Here is a 21,893-nt window from a genome sequence, read left to right as displayed (position 1 = left end):
ATCAAAGAGGAGTCAGAAGAACCAGAACCTCCACAGATCAAAGAGGAACCAGGAGAACCAGAATCTCCACAGATCAAAGAGGAGTCAGAAGAACCAGAACCTCCACAGATCAAAGAGGAACCAGGAGAACCAGAATCTCCACAGATCAAAGAGGAGTCAGAAGAACCAGAACCTCCACAGATCAAGGAGGAACCAGAAGAATCAGAACCTCCACAGATCAAAGAGGAACCAGAAGAACTAGAATCTCCACAGATTGAGGAGCACCAGGAACTCGGTACCAGCCAGGAGGGAGAGCAGCTTATACTGAAGCTTGAAGGTGATTCCTTTAGGGTTCCTTCTATTGAGGAGCAAAGTTCCCTGAGTGAACCAGAAGAAGTACCAGACACTGAGCAGTTCCTCTCTCATGACTCTGAAGTCCACAATGTGAAAAAACATGGTGACTCAGAATCAAGTAGAAATGCAGAGATGAAAAGAAGAAGCATGTTTCAGAGTGATTGTGTGGACAAGTTTCCTGTGTCAGAGAAGCAGGCTGAATGTGAAAAGCTTCTTTGTGAGGAAACATGTGGAAATATTGTCCAGAAAAAACGTAAATTACGTCAGAATTTAACAACTCTCAATGATGAGAAGAAAAGTGGTGAAATCTTTGTTAAAAGTTACACCGGACAGGATGGTTTGTTGGTGCATAAGAGAACTCACACAGGTGAGAAGCCGTATTCTTGTGAATCATGTGGGAGAATTTTCAGTAAACAGAGTCTTTTGACGTGTCACATCCGAACTCACACAGGTGAGAAGCCGTATTCTTGTGAAACATGTGGTAAAAGTTTCAGTCGACAGAGTGATTTGAATTGTCACAACAGAACTCACACAGGTGAGAAGCCGTATTCTTGTGAAATGTGTGGGAAAAGTTTCACTCAATGTAGTACTTTGATGAGACACAAGACAACTCACACAGGTAAGAAGCCGTATTTTTGTGAAACATGTGGGAAATGTTACACTCAATATAGTACTTTGATGAGACACAAGACAACTCACACAAGTGAGAAGCCGTATTCTTGCGAAACATGTGGGAAATGTTTCTCTTCAAGGAATAATTTGCCGCGACATTTGAGAACTCACACAGGTGAGAAGTCACATTCCTGTGAAACATGTGGGAAATGTTTCATTGATCATACTACTTTGATGATACACAAGAGAATTCACACAGGTGAGAAGCCGTATTTATGTGAAACATGTGGGAATAGTTTCAGAGATCGTAGAGCATTCCGGTGCCACATGAAAACCCACACGGAGATGAAATCATGAGACTATGGGAGATGTGTGAATGGATTTCACTTATAAAGTGCTTTTCCACCACATAAAAGCTGATTCATCCTCCATAAGAAAAAGAAGAAAGTTCGGCACTCCACGGTCTTTGCAAACAAAATGATGTCATGTTCTTCAGCCAGCTCCCTCTGGCCAGAGACATTTTCTTCAGCAGTACCAACCGTCCGGGCTGAAGTCTCTCAGTGCTGCTCTGCTGTGTGCTGCTCATGACTGTATCAATCATATTTATATAACGTTTAGCATGAAACGGTTCAGAGAAATGTATTTCTGAAAACATTTGAAGTGAGAAATAAGCTGCAGTTAAAAATTTTAAACGTTGTTTTCCAGAAGTGTCTGCTGTGAGGGGGCGTGGCCTGAAAGTTCAACTGCTTCTTCTCGAGTATGAACTCTCCTGCTGAACAAGCATTCTTTTCAGCAGCTGGCTGACGTCACCACTGAACTTTTCTTCTTCTTCTTATGGGAGTATGCAGAGGCCTTTAGCAGTCCCCAAAGTGCTTTACACTGTTAATCACATTCACCCATTCATTCACACACCAATGGAGGCGGCTACCATGCAAGGCACTCAGTCCATCCACTGGGAGCAGTTTGGGGTTCCGTGTCTTGCTCAAGGACACTTGGACATGTGGACAGGTGGAGATGGGAATGGAGCTACAACAGATCTGGTTCAGGAAGTCCAGCTTGAGCCCAAAATCACAAGGTATCATCCAGTTTGAAGTCAACATTGCTGATTTAAACTCTGTTGAGACGCTTCAGGAAATCATTTAGTTTCTGGTTTGTCACCAAAATGAGAAGATTTCAATCAGTTTGGTTTCCATTTGTGTTGAACTGCACAGAGGCTGACAAAAGGTCCCTGCTTGATAATGAATCTTAAAGAAGCACATTTCATTCTTATTTCTAACAATGCTGCTTTTTGTGTTTTGAAAAATGTGAGGTTAAAAATCTTGTATGAGCAGATGTGAACTTTGAAGAAATGGAATTAAAATGTTGACATGAATCCAATGGCTTTTGTTGTTCAGTGTTTTTATTTAACATAAATGTGGTGTAATTTCATTTTTGCACACTTTTGTGTAGGTTTGAGGCCTTCCGAGTTCTGTTAGAACCCAGTAAATTCTAATCGAGTTTTGTTCTGTCGAATTGTGCTGGGCTGTCCTGTCCTGTCCTGTCCTGTCCTGTCCTGTCCTGTCCTGTGCCGTACCGTGCGGTGCTGAGCGAAAAGCGAGTGCGAGCTGCCCGGTGCAGGGGGCGTGTTTTGGGCGATGCTTGGAAAGACGTCATTGTGTGTGATTAGGTGGCGCTGACTGCCATTTTAGGTGTACTGAATTGAACCGCGTTTGCGGCCATTTTGAGTGTACCAATAGGAGCTGATATTCTTCGTGGTGCAAAATAAAGACTAGTCTATAAAAATTTAATTAAAGATTGGTAGTTTTATAAGATAAGAACAGGGTTAAATTTATAAAAACAATGGAAAAAGGGACCGATAAATAAGGGATTGATTAATTACTTGGGTCCTTTTAAGACACTCTGGACCCAAGCGCCTTTAGGGGCCAGCGGAGATGGAGATGATGTAAAGGAGACGGGGGACGTTAGCTGATAAATTGAAAGAACTACTTCCAAGGGCAGAACAGGAAGTATTAAATACCAAATCGAGGTCGATAGAAAAAGAGAGTGAGATGTGGAAGAGGATAAGGGAGATGCAGACGGAATTAGAAAGAAAGATTGAATGAAAATGAGATTACCTTAGACGGGACCTGAGGGAGCAAAGTTAACAGGAGCAGGTCTGGGTGGAAGAGACACAGGGAACCAGGAAGTAACAAGGAAGGGCCAGAGAAAGTGATTAGAAAGACGATGGTAAGCAAACGAACGACCAAGGATAAGCTACACCGTAGTTCACCAGAAGTGTCAAGGAGGCTCAGAAGAGACTCGGTAAGATCACATAGTCCAGAAGGGGACAGGAGATCAGGCAAGAGCCAAGAGTAGATGAGCTTTTATTCAAGGTTGACTTTTCTACATATCACAACAACATACACACAAAGTACTGAACTGTGGAATAGAAAATATAACTCTAAGTGATTATGCTTCTGTCACATTAACCATTGATATAGGAAACAAGCCCCTTTTCAAATATTGTAGAATGAATGTATAGTCTGATGAGTGAAAGCATAGCAAAATAAATAAAACTAAATCTAAAGGAATATTTCCTAATTTCCACTACAGAGGGTCTAAAGAGCCACATGTGGCTCCAGAGCCGCAGTTGCAGACCCGTGGTGTAGATACTAGTACACGTCAGTACTCTATTACTCAGTACTTTATTAGAGCTGCTCCTTGAGCTGCTAATGACAGGACGAAGACGTCATCGGAAGTTACCACAGTCCATTTTCTCAGGTCGTCCACTCAGGTCACAATTAAGGAAGGATGAGGTAACATGATGCCGTTCGATCATCTCAGCTCAGTTTTCATGTTCCCACTTTAATATCCTGGTAGCAGCGTTGTTTGTTGTCTTTAATGGTAGTTTTATAGAGGAGATAAAAATCTCCGGGCTGCCGGCCACCACAACGTAATTTGTCGGTAACTGAAAGTGTTAAAGACAAAATGCGGAAGAACAGAGAATTAAAAGTGGGCGGAGCGGAATAAGGTCAATAGCTAGAAACGGCCCTGGGAAAGACCATTCTCCCGCTGATCCGACACCAAGAATATACAGAACCAGTATTTCAGATACAGAACCAGTCATTCCAGCAACAAAGTTTACAATTTCAGAAAAACAACAAATATTATTGACTCTAACATGGCAGGGATAAAAAAAAGAAAAAGAAAAAGGAAGTAAATAAACCAGTGTGGCAAACTTGAAAATGATATTTTGACTGTTTAGTTGTTGAACACCTCTCTGTGGATAAAGATCATTCATAAACTTTTTTTTTTTTTGTAATTGTAATTAACTTTAGAAACTCAAAATAATATTTAACCTCAATTGGAAACAACTTGAATCATGGAGCAGAATTTTCAAATTTACATTTATTGATATGAATTTTCCCCAATAAAATATAGAGATTAACAATAGTGCAGAGTTCCTTGTCATTGAATTCAAAATAGGAAATCAATTTTTTCTCTTCAATATTGACTTCATGTGTTGTTTTGTACGGAATATAGTTCTCCAGTTCTTTTCAAAGTGCAAAACTGTATGAGTAACCATAAGCTGTTCCTGAGCGATGACGTGACGTCAGACCGGAAACAGGAAAAGGAAGGGCGGAGCGAATACGCAAGCGTTCAGAGCCACGCAAGTATTGATCAATACTAATACCAAGGTTGGTTTTTTTACGTCGATATTTTAGCTCGAGCCGCCCTCCACTACTGTTTGGAGCTTGTTGGACTCTCTCGGCTGTGTCGTCGTGTCTCACAGAGGAAACATTTCATCTCCTGCAGCAACAATGAGTTCAGTTCAGGCTTTGGGAGAGTTTGAACAAACTATCGTCCAGCACGAGGAGGAGGTTGATCGTCAGCACAGACTGCTGGAAACCATCTGGAAACCTCAAATCAAGCTCCACAGAACAGGTATGGAAAAGTGTGAATGAACACATGAATGTGACTGGTGCAGGATCTCCATTGTTCTGACTGGGTTTGGTTTATCCACCGCACACAGAAGCAGGATTTGTGTCTCTGGAGGGAAACTTGGATTGAACTCAGACTTTGACTTTTTTGTACATTTCCAGGTTTGAGTCAAAACACAGTTGCAGTTGAGGTCAGATTCTGGAGAAGAGTGTCTTTAATGAACCGTGAAGTGTATTTTTTTATTTCTGGACAGTTTTGAACGTGTTTTGTGGAGTTATCTTTTGGATTATCCACATTGTGATGAGCAGCAGCAGCTTAGTGAGGAAAATTAGTAGTTTGATCACAGTTTTTAATGTTTCTACAGTAGATAATTGAAATGAAATTATCTGTTTTTGAGAATATTTATTAAAATTTTCAATGGATTTTTTTTCCCTTTTCATAATATTATCTCATGAGTCAGGACAATAAAAAAAAAGAAGAATATCTCAAACTATTAGATGATACTTTTCCTGTCGTCTTGCTTGAGGTTCTTAATGAACAAAAATGTACTATATATATGGAAAAAAACTATAAAAACTGTTTAGTTTGCATGTCATGAGTGCATAAACAAGTACTGGAACTATTACTGCTATTTTCCACAGAACATTTAAAAGCAGGACGTCTCATTATCACTCCATCTCAGGTAGCATGGTAAACTGTTGACATAATGTTATGAGAAGATGAGTGAATATACCATCTAGAAAAAGTTCATTCTAAACAGTCCTTGTTAATCCAGCAGCTGTTCAGCAGCTAAAGATTCTCATCAAGCAATAACAGAACGACTGCAGGAGGTTTATGACGTTTTAATGGAAGTTTTCAGTTTCACTGCTTGAGTCCAGGATTTTTTTTGATTTACATTTACATTATGTCGTCGGCGTAGCAGTGGAAGTGGAGACCATTTTCACGTATGATATTGCCAAGAAGGAGGATGTAGAAAATGAACAGGAGGGGACCAAGCACCAAACCCTGGGGGACGCCTTGCAGCAGAGGAGTGACGGATGAGGCACAGTTAGTGATGTTGAGGAATTGATGTCTTTCTGAGAGACATGACCTGAGCCAGGAGAGGGCGCTACCGGTGATTTTGAAGGATGATTCCAGATGGGAGAGGAGGATGGAGTAGTTGATGGTGTTGAAGGCTGCAGTGAGGTTGAGCATGATGAGGATGTTGAGGAGGCCAGAGTCTGCAGAGAGGAGGACGTCATTGGTAGCAGGACTGTCAAATGTTCATGGTGATTGCCAGGTGGTCGGAGATATGGGGGTTGAGGCTGGAGAGTTGATGTAGAGTGAGACCAGTGGAGCAGATCCAGTGTGTGACCACGGCTGTGAGTGGGGAAGTTGATGTGCTGCGTGAAATCCAGACATTGTAGGAGTTCTAGAAACTCTGTGGCAGATCTGCGGTTGCAAGGCTCGACATTAAGGCTTGTCCGAAGGTCCGGGGCTAGTAAAAGCTTTGCTCGGGCAAGTGAATCATCTGCCCACCTTGCCTGAACAAACTAGTGGTTTTTAGGGATCCGATATCAATGTAATTCACAGATCAGAAATTTCCGATCCAACCTGTGGAGATTTCTGATCCATGAAGCCTCATCTGTGCTTTACTCTGCTGAAATGACTCCTCGAGTGTTTCCCTGCTGCTGCTCTGCAAACTGTGGACTGGATTTCCTGAACGGAGGCGGGTCTCAATGAGACGCGGAGTAATGACTCAGGAAATCCATTCCACAGTTTGCAGCCAGCTTGGAGGGTAGCGTAGTCGCACTGTGCTATCCAACTTTTCATGACATGTTGCTGTTTGGACGTATTTTACGCTCAAAATACCACAAAGCAACACATCAACGTGGATGTTAGCAAAGCCGTAGTACAGCCAGGCGGTCGCTGTGCCGCCAGACGTCACTGTTTTAAAACTTCAGCTCTCTGAGAACGGCACTGACCGCGGCATCAAAACAATGGAAAGCAGCTCCTCCGCTGCAGCAGGCGATTCACACCTCCATGAAGCTGCGTCCCACTCCAAGCTAAACTCCTTGAAAATAGTCCCAGTCAGTTGTGTTGCGTTCGAGCTGGAAACACTGCTGTTGGTGCTGCGTTGCTAAAGAATTTCTCCAGGGATTAATAAAGTGATTCTGAGGTTTTAAAGATGGAACTAGTTTATTATGAGATGATGACATCACGTAGACCCCCACATTGTCCAAATGGAACAAAAATAGTTTGTACTTCTTCCTTTTCTGACCTGATACTAACCTCAAGTTGTCCTTTGAGAGAATACATGTATACATTGGTACATTTCATACTTTACTGTAGAGAGGAGTTTATTACAGCCTCACATAAAGTCAACAATCATGATAATAATAATATTAAAGCAAACAGAGCTCTGGTATCAGAATCGTATCAGTAGATCTACAAATTCAGGCATCAGGATCTGATCGGTAGTGAAAAAACGTGGATCGGTGCTTCCCTACTGCAGTGTAGGGTTAGTTCCTGAAGCTGTCCCTCCATCAGACACCTGGAATAAGAACATTTGAATGTTCATGAAATGTGCTTCAATACTTGTTTTCAAAATATTTTAGTGACAACAAACTGGATACACAGTTTGTGTTCTACATTACTGGACTCCGTCATGCTTCAGTTTAGTGTCTTTTTATTGGTGTACTCTAGTCACTGAATAATATCAGTTAATGTTTGATTAATTCTCTAGTATGCACAAGAATTGAATTCTTCCCTTTAAATCATCAATGCAGTACTTGTATGTAATACAGACAGTTGTGACTATTCTAATTATTCTAAGGTAATTGAAATGGCTCTGTTAATGTGTAAATAAATTAAATATGTAAATGAACTCTGATAGGCTAAATGTTTCAGGACTTTGTCAGAATCTGCACATCTTGGCCTCAGCATTGAGACGACAGGATACAGCAGAGGGAGTTCTTCATCCCATCACTGTCACTTTCCTCACTGATTGAGTGAATTCATTCGTTTTTGTTTATTTGGCAATCCTAACTGGTGTATTATAACAACAATTACAACAATAGTACTAATAAGTAAATTTATATGGCAATTTTTATACTTCAAATGCAACAGCCCACAATAACCAGAGATCTCTGGTTAGCTCCGGTTCAGAGTTCGTGGGCGTTTTCACGTCGCCCAAACGAAGCAGTTTTATTTTACATTTCACTGTATTTTGTACCAGAAGGTTTCATTAAAGTTGACGTTATGTTAAGATTGTAATCATTTTCAGTACTAACTGTTTGATCTTACAAAAATATAGACGATTTCATCACGTACACTGCGACCACAACAAAGACAAACTTTGAAGTGTAAATTTAAAGGTTATAGCAAAATTTTATATGTCTGGTCCACTCAAGATGAAACTAGAATGTATGTGGTTCCTGAAGTAAATTAAATCTTATTTAATAATTATTGTGTGTGTGTGTGTGTGTGTGTGTGTGTGTGTGTGTGTGTGTGTGTGTGTGTGTGTGTGTGTGTGTGTGTGTGTGTGTGTGTGTGTGTGTGTGTGTGTGTGTGTGTGTGTGTGTGTGTTAGTATTGGTTAGGTTATGTGCTTTTAAATAACCATAACATATTTGGTGTTTGGTTCGTAAAATATCAATTGGTCCTAATATTTGAGTAGTTTTTTTATCCTATTCATTGATTAATCGACCGATTAATCGATTATCAAAAGAATCCTTAGTTGCAGCCCTAAACTGATTTTTTGCAGAATTGCCTTAGTTTAAACAAGTGGATATTTTTATTTTTCGCATTGGGTATGTCTTAATTATTACTTGAATTATTTGATCCTTCGATAAAGTGCATTGTTGTAACATAAAACCCAGAGTGTTATTTACCTTTCAGTATATTCAATTCAATTCAATTTTATTTGTAAAGCGCTAAATCACATCAACAAACATCTCAAAGCCTCTTACAATGATAGAGGACAACAGAACCCAACTAAACCTTCCAAAGCAAGCAGATGTAACAAGCAACAGTGGCCAGGAAAAACTCCCTCGCATGGAGAGATGTTCATAAAAACTCCCTCTTCAGGAAGAAAGCGTGGGGCGGACCCTAGACTCTGGAAGGACGGCCATCCGCCTTGACCGGTTGGGGGGAGAAGTACATGTGATAGGACAGGGAGAGAGAGGAATAGAAGAGGGAGAGAGAGAGTGGCAGACAGGCCAGATAAATACTAATACTAAGAAAAGTCTATGATGAGCGTTGGTCTGATGATGAACCAATCTCAGCCTGGAGTTTAAGGGCCGTGCCGTTGCGGTGGGGTCCCGGTGCTGTGGTGGGGTCGGGTAGTAGGACCGTGGTAACTCCGCTCTGGGAGTCTTGGGTCTGATCCCCTGGATCCTGCTCCCCTCCTGTCAGGGAGAAAAACAGACGGCGGCAGTATCTGGTGGCTACAGTAATGTTGTTACACAGAGAGAAAGAAAGAAAGACGAGAAACAGAAGCTCCAAATGTAGAGTTACTCCCTTTTACAGGAGAGAGAAAATCCCCTCAGCAGTCTAGGCCTAGAGCAGCTCAACTTAGTCCTCCTATTTTATTCCTAATGAGAAGCTGTAATGTTATTTGCACGTCTTCTGTTATATGTTCAGAAAGTTGTCTATTATTTTTTCCTGTTGGGGCTGTTTTACATCAGGAAATGGTTTGTTGCACTGTTAAGAAACTTGCACATTAATCTAAAAAAATCAATCAAACAAAGAATCGTGATTAAAAAATGTAATCGTGATTTTATCACAAAAAATGTGATATACAGTATATTTGCCATATCATCCACCCCTACTTTATATGATCGACTAGTATGTCCTGCCAATCATGATTTATAAGATCTGCCTTCAATGCCATAATTGCCCCTGGTGATTTTATTGTAATCAAATTACTAGTCTGAGTCCTTTTAAAGCGGGAACTGTAGAAGTAATGTAACTTTTATTTTGTACTTTTTTGTCCCTCCAGAGCTCCAACTGCACCGTGACTGTAGGGAGGAGCAGCTCTTTAAACCGGGAACAAACTCCAGTCTAGAGAAGGAAGAACCAGAACCTTCACAGATGAAAGAGGAACCAGAACAACCAGGACCTCCACAGATCAAAGAGGAACCAGAAGAACCAGGACTTGTACAGTTTAAAAAGGAACCAAAACACCCAGAACCTCCACAGATCAAAGAGGAACCAGAAGAACCAGAACCTCATCAAATCAAAGAGGAACCAGAAGAACCAGGGCTTGTACAGTTTAAAGAAGAACCAGAACCTCCACAGATTGAGGAGCACCAGGAACTCGGTACCAGCCAGGAGGGAGAGCAGCTTATACTGAAGCTTGAAGGTGATTCCTTTAGGGTTCCTTCTATTGAGGAGCAAAGTTCCCTGAGTGAACCAGAAGAAGTACCAGACACTGAGCAGTTCCTCTCTCATGACTCTGAAGTCCACAATGTGAAAAAACATGTTGACTCAGAATCAACTAGAAATACAGAGATGAAAAGAAGAAGCATGTTTCAGAGTGATTGTGTTGACAAGTTTCCTGTGTCAGAGAAGCAGGCTGAATGTGAAAAGCTTCTTTGTGAGGAAACATGTGGAAATATTGTCCAGAAAAAACATAAATTACGTCAGAATCTAACAACTCTCAATGATGAGAAGAAAAGTGGTGAAATCTTTGTTAAAAGTTACACCGGACAGGATGGTTTGTTGGTGCATAAGAGAACTCTCACAGGTGAGAAGCCGTATTCTTGTGAAACATGTGGGAAAAGTTTCACTCAACAGAGCACTTTGACAATTCACAAGAGAATTCACACAGGTGAGAAACCATATTCTTGTGAATCATGTGGGAAAAGTTTCAGTCGACTGAGTGATTTGATGAGACACAAGAGAATTCACACATGTGAGAAGCCGTATTCTTGTGAAACATGTGGTAAACGTTTCACGCAATATAGTACTTTGATGACACACAAGAGAACTCACACAGGTGAGAAGCCATTTTCTTGTGAAACATGTGGTAAATGTTTAAGTCATCTCACTACTTTGATGAGACACAAGAGAACTCACACCGGTGAGAAGCCGTATTCTTGTAAAATATGTGGGAAAGGTTTTTGTCGACTGAGTGACTTGATGAGACACAAGAGAACTCACACAGGTGAGAAGCCATTTTCTTGTGAAACATGTGGGAAAGGTTTTTGTCGACTGAGTGACTTGATGAGACACAAGAGAACTCACACAGGTGAGAAGCCGTATTCTTGTGAAACATGTGGTAAATGTTTAAGTCATCTCACTACTTTGATGAGACACAAGCGAACTCACACAGGTGAGAAGCCGTATTCTTGTAAAATATGTGGGAAATGTTTCTATTCACAGAGTAATGTGCTACGCCACTTGAGAAATCACACAGGTGAGAAGCCATTTTCTTGTGAAACATGTGGGAGAAGTTTCCGTCATCGTACTTCATTGCAACACCACATGAAAATTCACAAAGAGATGAAATCATGAAAGACTATTGGAGATGTGTGAATGGATTTCACTTATGAAGCGCTTTTCCATCACATAAAGTTCGATTCATCCTCCACAAGAACGAGAAGAAAGTTTTGCCAAACAAAATGACGCCAAACAAAGTGACGTCAGCGCTGGACTTTTCTTCTTGTTCTTATGGGAGTATGCAGAGGCCTTTAGCAGTCCCCAAAGTGCTTTACACTGTTAATCACATTCACCCATTCATTCATACACCGATGGAGGCAGCTACCATGCAAGACACTCAGTCCATCCACTGGGAGCAGTTTGGTGATTGCTGATTTAAACCCTGTTGAGACGCTTCAGGAAATCATTTAGTTTCTGGTTTGTCACCAAAATGAGAAGATTTCAATCAGTTTGGTTTCCATTTGTGTTGAACTGCACAGAGGCTGACAAAAGGTCCCTGCTTGATAATGAATCTTAAAGAAGCACATTTCATTATTATTTCTAACAATGCTGCTTTCTGTGTTTTGAAAAATGTGAGGTTAAAAATCTTGTATGAGCAGATGTGAACTTTGAAGAAATGGAAGTAAAATGTTGACATGAATCCAATGGCTTTTGTTATTCAGTGTTTTTATTTAACATGAATGTGGTGTCATTTCATTTTCCACTCTTTTTACACTACGTAGGAAAAACTACTGTTTGTTTCCCTGCAACATGTGCTGAACTACATATCATGAAAGTAAAACATTTCAGTGGAAACATGCAATGATTTCCTCCTCTCAAATAATTATTCAATTATAATTTATTAGTAATTTACTATTACAACACATCAGCAGGGTAAAACTAACCTGTCTCACGACGGTCTAAACCCAGCTCACGTTCCCTATTAGTGGTGAACAATCCAACGCTTGGTGAATTCTGTTCACAATGATAGGAAGAGCCGACATCACTATGAACGCTTGGCCGCCACAAGCCAGTTCTCCCTGTGTGAACTTTTCTGACATCTTCTGCTTAAAACCCCAAAAGTCAGAAGGATACAATGGAAATACTGACGTGCAGTTCCTCTTAAATCCAGTAGGTGTCAGTATGAAGCAGCATTGGAGACATGGGGAGCAGGTGAAGGGGAAAGTATGGATCGTATGGAGCTCCATCGGAAAGGAGTGTTTGAAGTACACGGCCAGTATTGCAGATACTTTTTACTTTGAAAAGCAGCTCATCTACTTTAATGTAGGGGAGAGCAATGTGTCAATATTTATGAAGCGAATCATCATCAATATGCAAATCTGAATAAAAATAACAATATGGCACATTGCAAATCGAGATGAGTCAACAAAATAATTGACTATAAAATGCATGTAACCTAAATAAGGAAATTTCAAAGCTTACCATAAAACCATAAAAGGGCCATTAAACAGGATCAAAAATCTTAAATTCTGACATATTATATACCTCTAATTGTATTCTATAGAATACATGTAACCTAAATATAAGAAGAGTAATGTTACTTTGACAGTGAACACAAAAGGGTTTTTCTATAAAACCATATTTATGTTGAAGGTAAATATCTTTATACAAGTATTTATCTTTCAGTTCCAGTAAAATAATTACTTTAGATTTATTTCAACTGACTGAATATATAACTTCTCTCTGAATAGTCTATAGTTAATCAGTCTACTGTAATTACTACTAAGAAGACGATGACCAATTACACTGAGAAAAACAATATGAACTAATGCTGGAGATGATTAAATCTAACTTTCCTTCTATAAATCAGCTCCCTGGATATTGCTGCCTTGCTCAAAGGCCTCTGGCAGTGACTGCTGTCTCTGTGTTGGGGTCCTGTAGTGGTTTGGGGATTCCCCTCCTCCTCCCTCTGTTTGCTTTACAGCTCAGAGTTTTCTTTTGGCTGTTTTTAAGTGTTTAAATAAATGTGTGGTGTTTCCACAGGAAATATTTTCTTGTTCAGACATCGTAGTTTGCAGTGTTTTGGTCTGCAGCTGTGAAATAAGTCCACAGATTTTTCATATGGAGAAACAAAAAGCATTAAAAAAAGAACAACAGTAATAATGAACTCAGATGTTAAGGGTGGCCTTAATGTTTTTTTATGGATTCTTGTGTCTGCAATAAAGATAAAGATGATGATGATATGCAATTTTATTTGATTGTAAAGGAAAAAAATCATTTCAAACTAGTTCTGTGTGCTACAAATGTTTATCCACAAATAAATGTTAAGTATGACCTACAGCAACAACAAAAGTTGAGCAAGATGGCTGAGCGGGAGTTCAGAGTGACGGCTCCTCCACTATCTGATTGGCCAGGTTTAAAACCTGTGGTTTATGAGACTGTTAACGGCAAGCTTCTAGTTGAGGACGAGTTTTTAAACTTTCTCCTGGTCAGAATGAGAACAATGAGCCAGGACCATCTTGTTCTAACAGCTTCCAACACGTTGGACTTGAAATGGCTTGAATCCTGAAGAACGAGGCTGTTTGAACTCCGTCCTGACACCAAACAAACATGTGTGGCTTTTAAAGGTGATCAGAAAAACATCAACAACATTAAAAGTTACTTAAAGGTTTTGAATGAGTGCAGAGAAAACCTCCCACAGTTCGTCTCCCTCTATTTGGATGAGCTACCGCCTGTCACCTCTAACAGCATAGATTTGTCAAACTTACAGAGTAACATGGAGCGGCTCCAGAGTGAAATGTCTGCGCTCAGACATGGAGTGAAACTACAAGCTGGTGTCAGCGAGGGGCTGCATGAAATCACCTCGACTACTGAGCGCAGAGTTGCTGCTTTTAGGCACCATCTGAAACCAGGACATGACGGAGGGCAACACAGGGTTACGCCCAGCGTCATCGCACATGGCAGTGAGGCCTCACTCCCTGGAGCCTCTATTCTGGGTCAAAGACTGGTGAGGAGGATCTCGGCAGAGTTGCCGCAGCTTCTGTGGAGTCCCCAGTGGTGGGCTTCAATATTTGCTCCAACGCCGCTGTGAGAGCTTCAACCGTGAACGCAGGAGTGAGCCCTGCAGGAGTGAGCCCCGCAAAAATGAGACCTGCCGGAGCACCGCAAAGCTCACTGAAGTGGAGCAAAGTTGTCAAGCAAGGTCGGTGTCTGAGAAATGGCGATGGAGACGCCATCATGAGTAACAGCTCTCAAAACTTCCAGCGGAAATAGTAAGTGTTGGAAGGTTCCCTTGTGATTTCAATTCAATACTCTACTTCCTGGTATGAGATGAAAAGCCTTATTTAAAATATGTATGAAAGTATTCAATGAGGATCTGGTTGAACCTCTTGGCAGCTGGTGGTGCAAGAGGTGCAGCTGTTGGTTTCAACAGAAGAAAGTAGAACATCACTGACTAGTCATTCTTCTTGTAAAATAAAGCCCCTCATCTCGAATGAAAGGGTGATTAGAACTGGGTGAGGTTTCTCATTTGTCACTCATTTGGTTACTGTTCAAAGAAAAGTGTCTTTTGTTACCTAATGATTAAAGCCCTGAGGTATCTTCAGCCTTAAGTCCTCACTTTATTGCAGTGTAAACATCTACACAACTACTATGGTTTTAGTTGACATTAAATAATTTCTCTTGACATCCCAGGTTTAATATCTTGATTTTAGAATGGACAGACAGTCATGACTGCTGTCGGAGCCAAACCAGATGACGCCCACCACCATCCCCAAATGCAAGGTCAGTTGATTAATGTTTGGAAAAGCTCTTTCAAAGTGAAATCCGTCTGCCATTTTTAATGTAGTTGTAGTAGTATTTGTACTTTAGAACTGACGCACTGTTTCCTTGAGCATTTTTACTGGGTGTGTTCTTTCCACTCCTGCTGAGCTTTTTATACAATGCTTTAAGCTGTGTTGAGTTCTTCCTGGTTCGAGGAAGACATTTCTCTTTTCTTTCTAACACCTGACGAATCTTTCCACTGTGAACTTCCAGGACAGCGACGTCTGCACCGATGAAATCACAGGGTTCATCCAACAGTTCCTGCAGCAGTAAGTTTCTGCATCTTTAATGTAGAAAATAGTTTTTTTGGGGTGTTTGCATCAATTTGAATGCACTTTAAAGTCTAGAGAACCATTACACACTAAATAGGAATGATAGGAGTGAACAGCAGTTACTCACAACTTTGTGATGTGTGTCACAGGTACTACAGTATTTACGACTCGGGGGACAGACAGCCTCTCCTGGGTGCCTACCATGATGGGGCATCCTTCGACGTGAACACCTGCACGGTGAGTCCACGCTTCATTCTGCAGAGCGGCACGTGTCCCTGTCACTCTTTTATTTCTTTGTTCTTACTCTGCTTCCATCTTTTCTACCCACAGAACACGTTACTATCGTTCACTATCAGTGGAGTCTTCAAAGAAGGTGTGTCATTTATACCCATTTATCAGGTGTCATTTTCATTCTCTCCCTCTGGGGCTGTTTCAGTTGATCATTATTGCTCATGTCTGTATTTCAGTTGCTGTTGATGGTAAAGCTCGGGATACCACCATGGCCTTCTCTCGAGGGTTCATCACAGTCCCAGCAGAGAATTCTGGGGAAGTACAGAGCTCCCAGCCGCTCGCATTTTCCTCCTGTTGTCCTCCATCAATTTAACTGTGGTCAAGGACAAAGTAATTTTGTCTGTTTCAGCTTTGAACAAGAAGCTCTTTGCTGTGAAAATACAGTGAAGAGACTTGTAATTTATTTGTTTTTCTTCATCAAACCAATGCAGGAGGGGTTCAGTCTCTGAAATACAGAGAAAAAAGCTTTGTGGCTTCATAGAATGTCTGCAGTTGGATGGAGAAATATATTGGATTCAAGTGAATTTAAGCAAAATAGCTCTGTAAAATGCACTTAATACACATTTAACATCAGCTTACACTGATGGCAACGATCAACTATTCATTCAAAGACTCGGGCCCAAATTTCTTTCATTTGGTTCCAAATAGAAACATATTTGTGTTATTATTTTAGCTTGTGTGACTCAAAATAGAACTGATAGTTTTATATTTGCTATAGTGTTGTTCATGTTTTGAACTGCAGTGAAAAGACATTTTATCTCCTTGACTTTACCATAAGTCACTGCTCAGTAACTCCAGCAGCTAAATGAGGTGTGATTGTACTCCAGACTTCGTTTTGCCCTAATCCAAGTCACCCTGACAAAGCAGGACATTGTGACCCAACAATGAGGCAGTTTGTGGGATTTGTAAACTTCTACCAGACAAACGGTTAAAAAACCCTTCAAATCCTCCTCATTGATCGTCTTCTGTGTTCCTCCTGACAGTTTGCGCATCACCAATGACCAGCTTTCCATTCAAATGGCCACTGAGGAGATCCCCCGAGCGTCTGTGGCTCCTGCCCCGACTCCATCTTCCACTTGCGTCCCCACCCTCACTGCCCTGCAGCAGGAGATGCTCGCCGTCTTCTCACAGAAGTCGGGGATGAAACTGGAGTGGTCCCAACTGTAGGTCTCCTTTTTTACCCACTTTGCCTCAATGAGGCAAGATAAGCTCTGAATATCTCACCACTTGTTTCCTCTGGCAGGTGTCTGCAGGAAAACAAGTGGGACTTGGACAGGGCAGCACAGGTCTTCACTCATTTAAAGGTGACATTAATGTCTCCATTGTTTTCCTCTTAACTTTGGTGTAAAAACATTGTTGTCGTGCCAAAACTCTGAAACACTTGATCGTTTCTTTACAGACGGAGGGCAAGATCCCAGACGAAGCCTTCACAAAGTGAGACTTCAGTAAGGCGTCAGTGAAATAAAACTAGGGAAGTGTTTTTTCTATTGGGAAGTGTTTTCTGAGGTTTGTAGTGTTTTGCACTTCCAGGCCACCGTATAAAACTGGCAGTAGTATTTATGATTTAGTTTTTTTCATTCATTCTTTGCCTTTTTTGCTTAATTCAGAAAAGTTTTCATCAAGTTACATTTACTGTTTTATGAGGTATACATGTACATCTCAGAAAATGAGAATATCATGAAAATGTGTTTGTCACTCATTTCAGACAGTCAAACCCAGATATGATATAGGCTCATGACACGTAGAGCCTTTAAACCCTTTATTTCTTGAAATGTTGATGATTATGGCTTACAGATAATGAAAACCCAAAATTCAGGGTCTCAGAAAATGGGAATATTGTGGAAAAATTCAGTTTTGGAAAGTCATGGTGTCACACCATAATCAGCTGGTTAATTCAAAACACCTGCAAAGGTTTCCTGACGTACCTCGGTATCTGAAAAAACCATGATATTTCTCTGCGTTTGGGCCGCGCATTTAGACATAAACGCAACTACGACTTGCCACAAACAATGATTCCTGAAAACTCTGGCCACGGTGGAGATCTGGATAAAATCTGTGTCTCTGTTTGCATCTAAAGGGGGAAGGAGGATATTTATATCACAATTCGTGACGTCCTGTTTTTTGTCTAGGATTTTGATTGGTTATCATAGCTTCATGCTTCTTACTTACACTGCCCCCTACAGGTTTGGCATGTTCATAGCAGCTCTGAACCAACTGTATATGTGTGTCAGTGTAAATGAAGATTTTCTTTAAACATAGAGAGGGAAATATCTGTTTTGGTTCAAAACTGGGTGTAAACGTGGCCTCAGTCTGGGTCAGTAGGCTACATAATCATGGGGAAGACTGCTGACTTGACAGATGTCCAGAAGACAGTCATTGACACCCTCTACAAGGAGGATAAGCCACAAAAGGTCATTGCTAATGTGACGGCCCCTCCTCTCCACTAGATGCTTCTGTTCCTGCTGTTGTTTTTCTTTTTGTAGGGCAGAGGACTCATCAGTGGAATGAGTCACACCTGGGCCGGTATGAAGAGTTAAAGGCTCCCCTCCTCCCACACTGGGTGGTGTTTTTTCTCTGGCTGGCCTGGTCTAGCAGGGCATGGCTGCTGCTGCTGCTGTTTTGTTTTGTTTGCCGACAACCACACATACATACGTACATGAACACACTACTGTCTACTGTTTTCCACGTTTTTCTCAGTTGTCTAATTTTTGTAAAAATATATATTGCAGCTTGGAAACCTCGTCAGCCTCCCTTCATTTGTCGCAGTCTCAGAGCCGGGCTGTGACACTGAAGAAGCTGGTTGTTCACAGAGTGCTGTATCCAAGCATGTTCATAGAACATTGAGTGGAAGGAAAAAGTGTGGGAGGAAAAGGTGCACCAGCAAAAAGGATGACCGCAGCCTTGGGAGGATTGTCAAGCAAAATGCTTTCAAGAATTTGGGGGAGCTTCACAAGGAGTGGACTGAGGCTGGAGTCAGCGCATCAGGAGCCACTACGCACAGACCAATAGACATGGGGTACAAATGTCCCATTCCTCGTGTCAAGCCAGTCCCGAACAACGACAATGTCAGGAGCGTCTTACCTGGGCTGTGGAGAAAAAGAACAGGACTGTTGCTCAGTGGTCCGAAGTCCTTTTTTCACATGAAAGTAAATTTTGCATCTCATTTGGAACTCCAGGTCCCAGAGTCTGGAGGAAGAGTGGAGAGGCTCAGAATCTACGTTGCTTGAAGTCCAGTGTGAAGTTTCCTCAGTCTGTGATGATTTGAGCTGCCATGTCATCTGCTGGTGTCCCTCCACTGTGTCTTCTGAAGTCCACAGTCAACGCAGCCATCGAGCAGGAAACTTTAGAGCACTTCATGCCTCCTTCTGCTGACGAGCTTTATGGAGATGCTGATTTTATTTTCCAGCAGGACTTGGCACCTGCCCACACTGCCAAAGGTACCAAAAGCTGCTTCAATGACCCTGGTGGTACTGCACTGGATTGGCCAGCAAACTGGCCTGAGCTGAACCCCAGAGAGAATCTCTGTTCTATTGTCAAGAGGACGGTGAGAGACACCAGACCAACAATTCAGATGACCTGAAGGCTGCGATCAAAGCAACCTGGGCTTCATTACCCCTGAGCAGTGCCACAGGTTGAGGGCCTCCAGGCCACGCCGCTAAGATGCAGTAATTCATGCAAAAGGAGCCAACCAAGTATTGAGTGCATAGTAATGAACATACTTTTCAGAAGCCTTACAGTTTTGTTTAAAATATTCTTTTTATGTAATATTCAAATTTTCTGAGACACTGAATTTTGGGTTTTCATTATCTGTAAGCCATAATCAACATTTCAAGAAATAAAGGCTGGAAATATTTCACTCTGTCATGAGCCTATATCATATCTGGGTTTGACTTTCTGAAATGAGGGAAAAAAAATATTGAACATTTTCATGATATTCTACTTTTTTGAGATGTACCTGCATGTGAGGCGTTCGACCTGAGTACGTAATGATACGTGCTTTAGTTTCCACTGTCGCCCCAGTTTTTGTTCATCTGGATAGAAATCACTGCAGCTTTCATAGGAATAATGGCAGCAGATGGTGATTTACTTATGTCCACCTGGATTTGTTGCTTTGTGTTACAATAAAAATGTTTTAGATCAGACAGCTGACCTTTTGAACACTTGTCATGTCTGCGTGTTCAGTTACTTGTCAGTGACGTGTGTTGATGGAAACTGTTCTAGAGCGGTAGAGAAAACCAAATTCATTTTCAAATTGAAAAGCTGTTCCATACTAAGATAAAGTCACATCTAGAGCTGTGTGAACATTTGGGATGATTAACAGAACTTGTATCAACACAGGAGTCAATATCTTTATAGAAGCATTAGGTTTTAAGTATTTGGTATTTTGATGGGTCTGTAGATTACATGAGTGAACCGCAACCTAGAAATGATGAGCGTGTTAAGTCCAGTTTCCCCTGAACTTATAAATCCTACCCTGGTCCCTCCCACTCATGGCTGATGATGTGTATTTTTTATCATTAAATTGTACTTTATTCATCCCACAACGGGGGAATTCACTTGTTACAGCAGCAGAGAATAAAAAAAAAAGCTAAATATGCAATATACATTAAAGAGAAAAAATAAGCACAACTATGAAACAACAATATACTTCATGTAATGTTATTTTTCTGCAGGTTTTTTCTGTGATTAACTAGCCCCATACCGTAGCACAGACACGAAAAGCACATCAAAACATGTGGAACGTTTAGGTTGCTATGACTTTTCTTAACGATTCCGTAAACACTTTCTGGATAAAAAGCAAAAAACAGCTAAATAAATGTCTGATACAAAGTGGATGGAAGAGGCATCTCATGGAGGAGATCAGAGGATGTTGCCAGCAAGAAGCAGGAACACATTTCCTCGGGAACTTTCTTGGATTTATTTATTTTTTTGACAATTAGTGTTTTGTTAAATTCTACAGATTTTCTGAAGGTGTGTGGATCCTTAAATAGCAAGTTTAAAGAAAAATTGGTCAGTTCAGAATGAATTTTTTTCAGAATAAATAGTGAATTGTGACATGAGTTAGAGTGTGACTTCCTGTTTTGGAGTGAAATGATCACTTGTGTAGGGGTACGTCCGAATTGTCCCTCCTAACTCCTTCACTATCGGCTTTACCTTAACCCCGTGGATGACGTCACAGGGTTCAGGAAAGGTGTTAGGAGGCTTCCTAAAGGAGTTAAGGAAAGGTGATCACGTTAGTGTGGCAGTCGGACAGCACTGTCACTAGGTGACGTCATAATAATGCGACGGCGGCACAAGTTAGTGACGTCTGCCATGGTGGGGAAAGAACTAGAAGTTTCTGAAAATGGACTACAAAAAGTTCATTTGGGTTTTATATGATTTAAAGTTGTTCAAGGCAGATTATTGCTTTGGTAACTTACATGATCTGCTCCCTTTTTCCGACATCGTGAGTTTCCCTGAACGCTCCGATGAGCGGGTTTCTTTAAATGTAAAATTGTGGGGCAGCATGAGCTCGCCTCCTTTGGTAAAGGAAGCATCAGTGGTCCCTAGGCTAAAGGAGGCTCTAAAGGAAGCATCAGTGGTTCCTAAGCTAAAGGAGGCTCTAAAGGAAGCATCAGTGGTTCCTAAGCTAAAGGAGGTTCTAAAGGAAGCAACGAGCCTCCTTTCCTTTGCTTATTGAGAATTCAGACAGTCCTTATCATGGCCGCCACACTAAACAGTTCCGGGGTGAAGGAGAAGTCAATAGTTAAGGAGTTAGGAGGGACAATTCGGACGTACCGTAGGTCTCGTTCCGTCTCCTCTCTGTGCTCAGGGTGTGAATGCGATTGGTTGGCTCATGGGGCCTTCCAGTGGCTCAAGAATGTCGGAGGAGTGTCTTGTGAGGTCATCTTCTGTTCTCTGACCTTCAGAGCAATTCTACACCCTGTGGGCAAAATATCATTGCAATAAATTCTCATCAGTCATTGAGAAATGCTGATCAGGCAAATGGAACCTGCACCAGGCAACAATAGACATCACAGCATCAAACTTCCACATTAAATCATTTTAAGTTTGGATCAAACCATTAAAGGAAGACATAGATGTTTTGAGCTATCAACGCACTAGCCGGCAACCAGTATAATCAGCTTGTCTCATTTCTGCTCAGAACTGTTTATGACATGACAATATATGGGAGGATGCAACTACATACACACCAGTTCGTAGCATATGTCAAGGTGACATCCTGCTTGTGAGAAGATAGTACGATTGTGATGTCTACAACTTCTCAGGAGAGAACACG

The sequence above is a fragment of the Lipophrys pholis genome (genome assembly GCF_963383615.2).
Source record: "Lipophrys pholis genome assembly, chromosome: 1".
NCBI lineage: Eukaryota > Metazoa > Chordata > Actinopteri > Blenniiformes > Blenniidae > Lipophrys > Lipophrys pholis.
Note: the sequence above shows the minus strand (reverse complement) of the source record.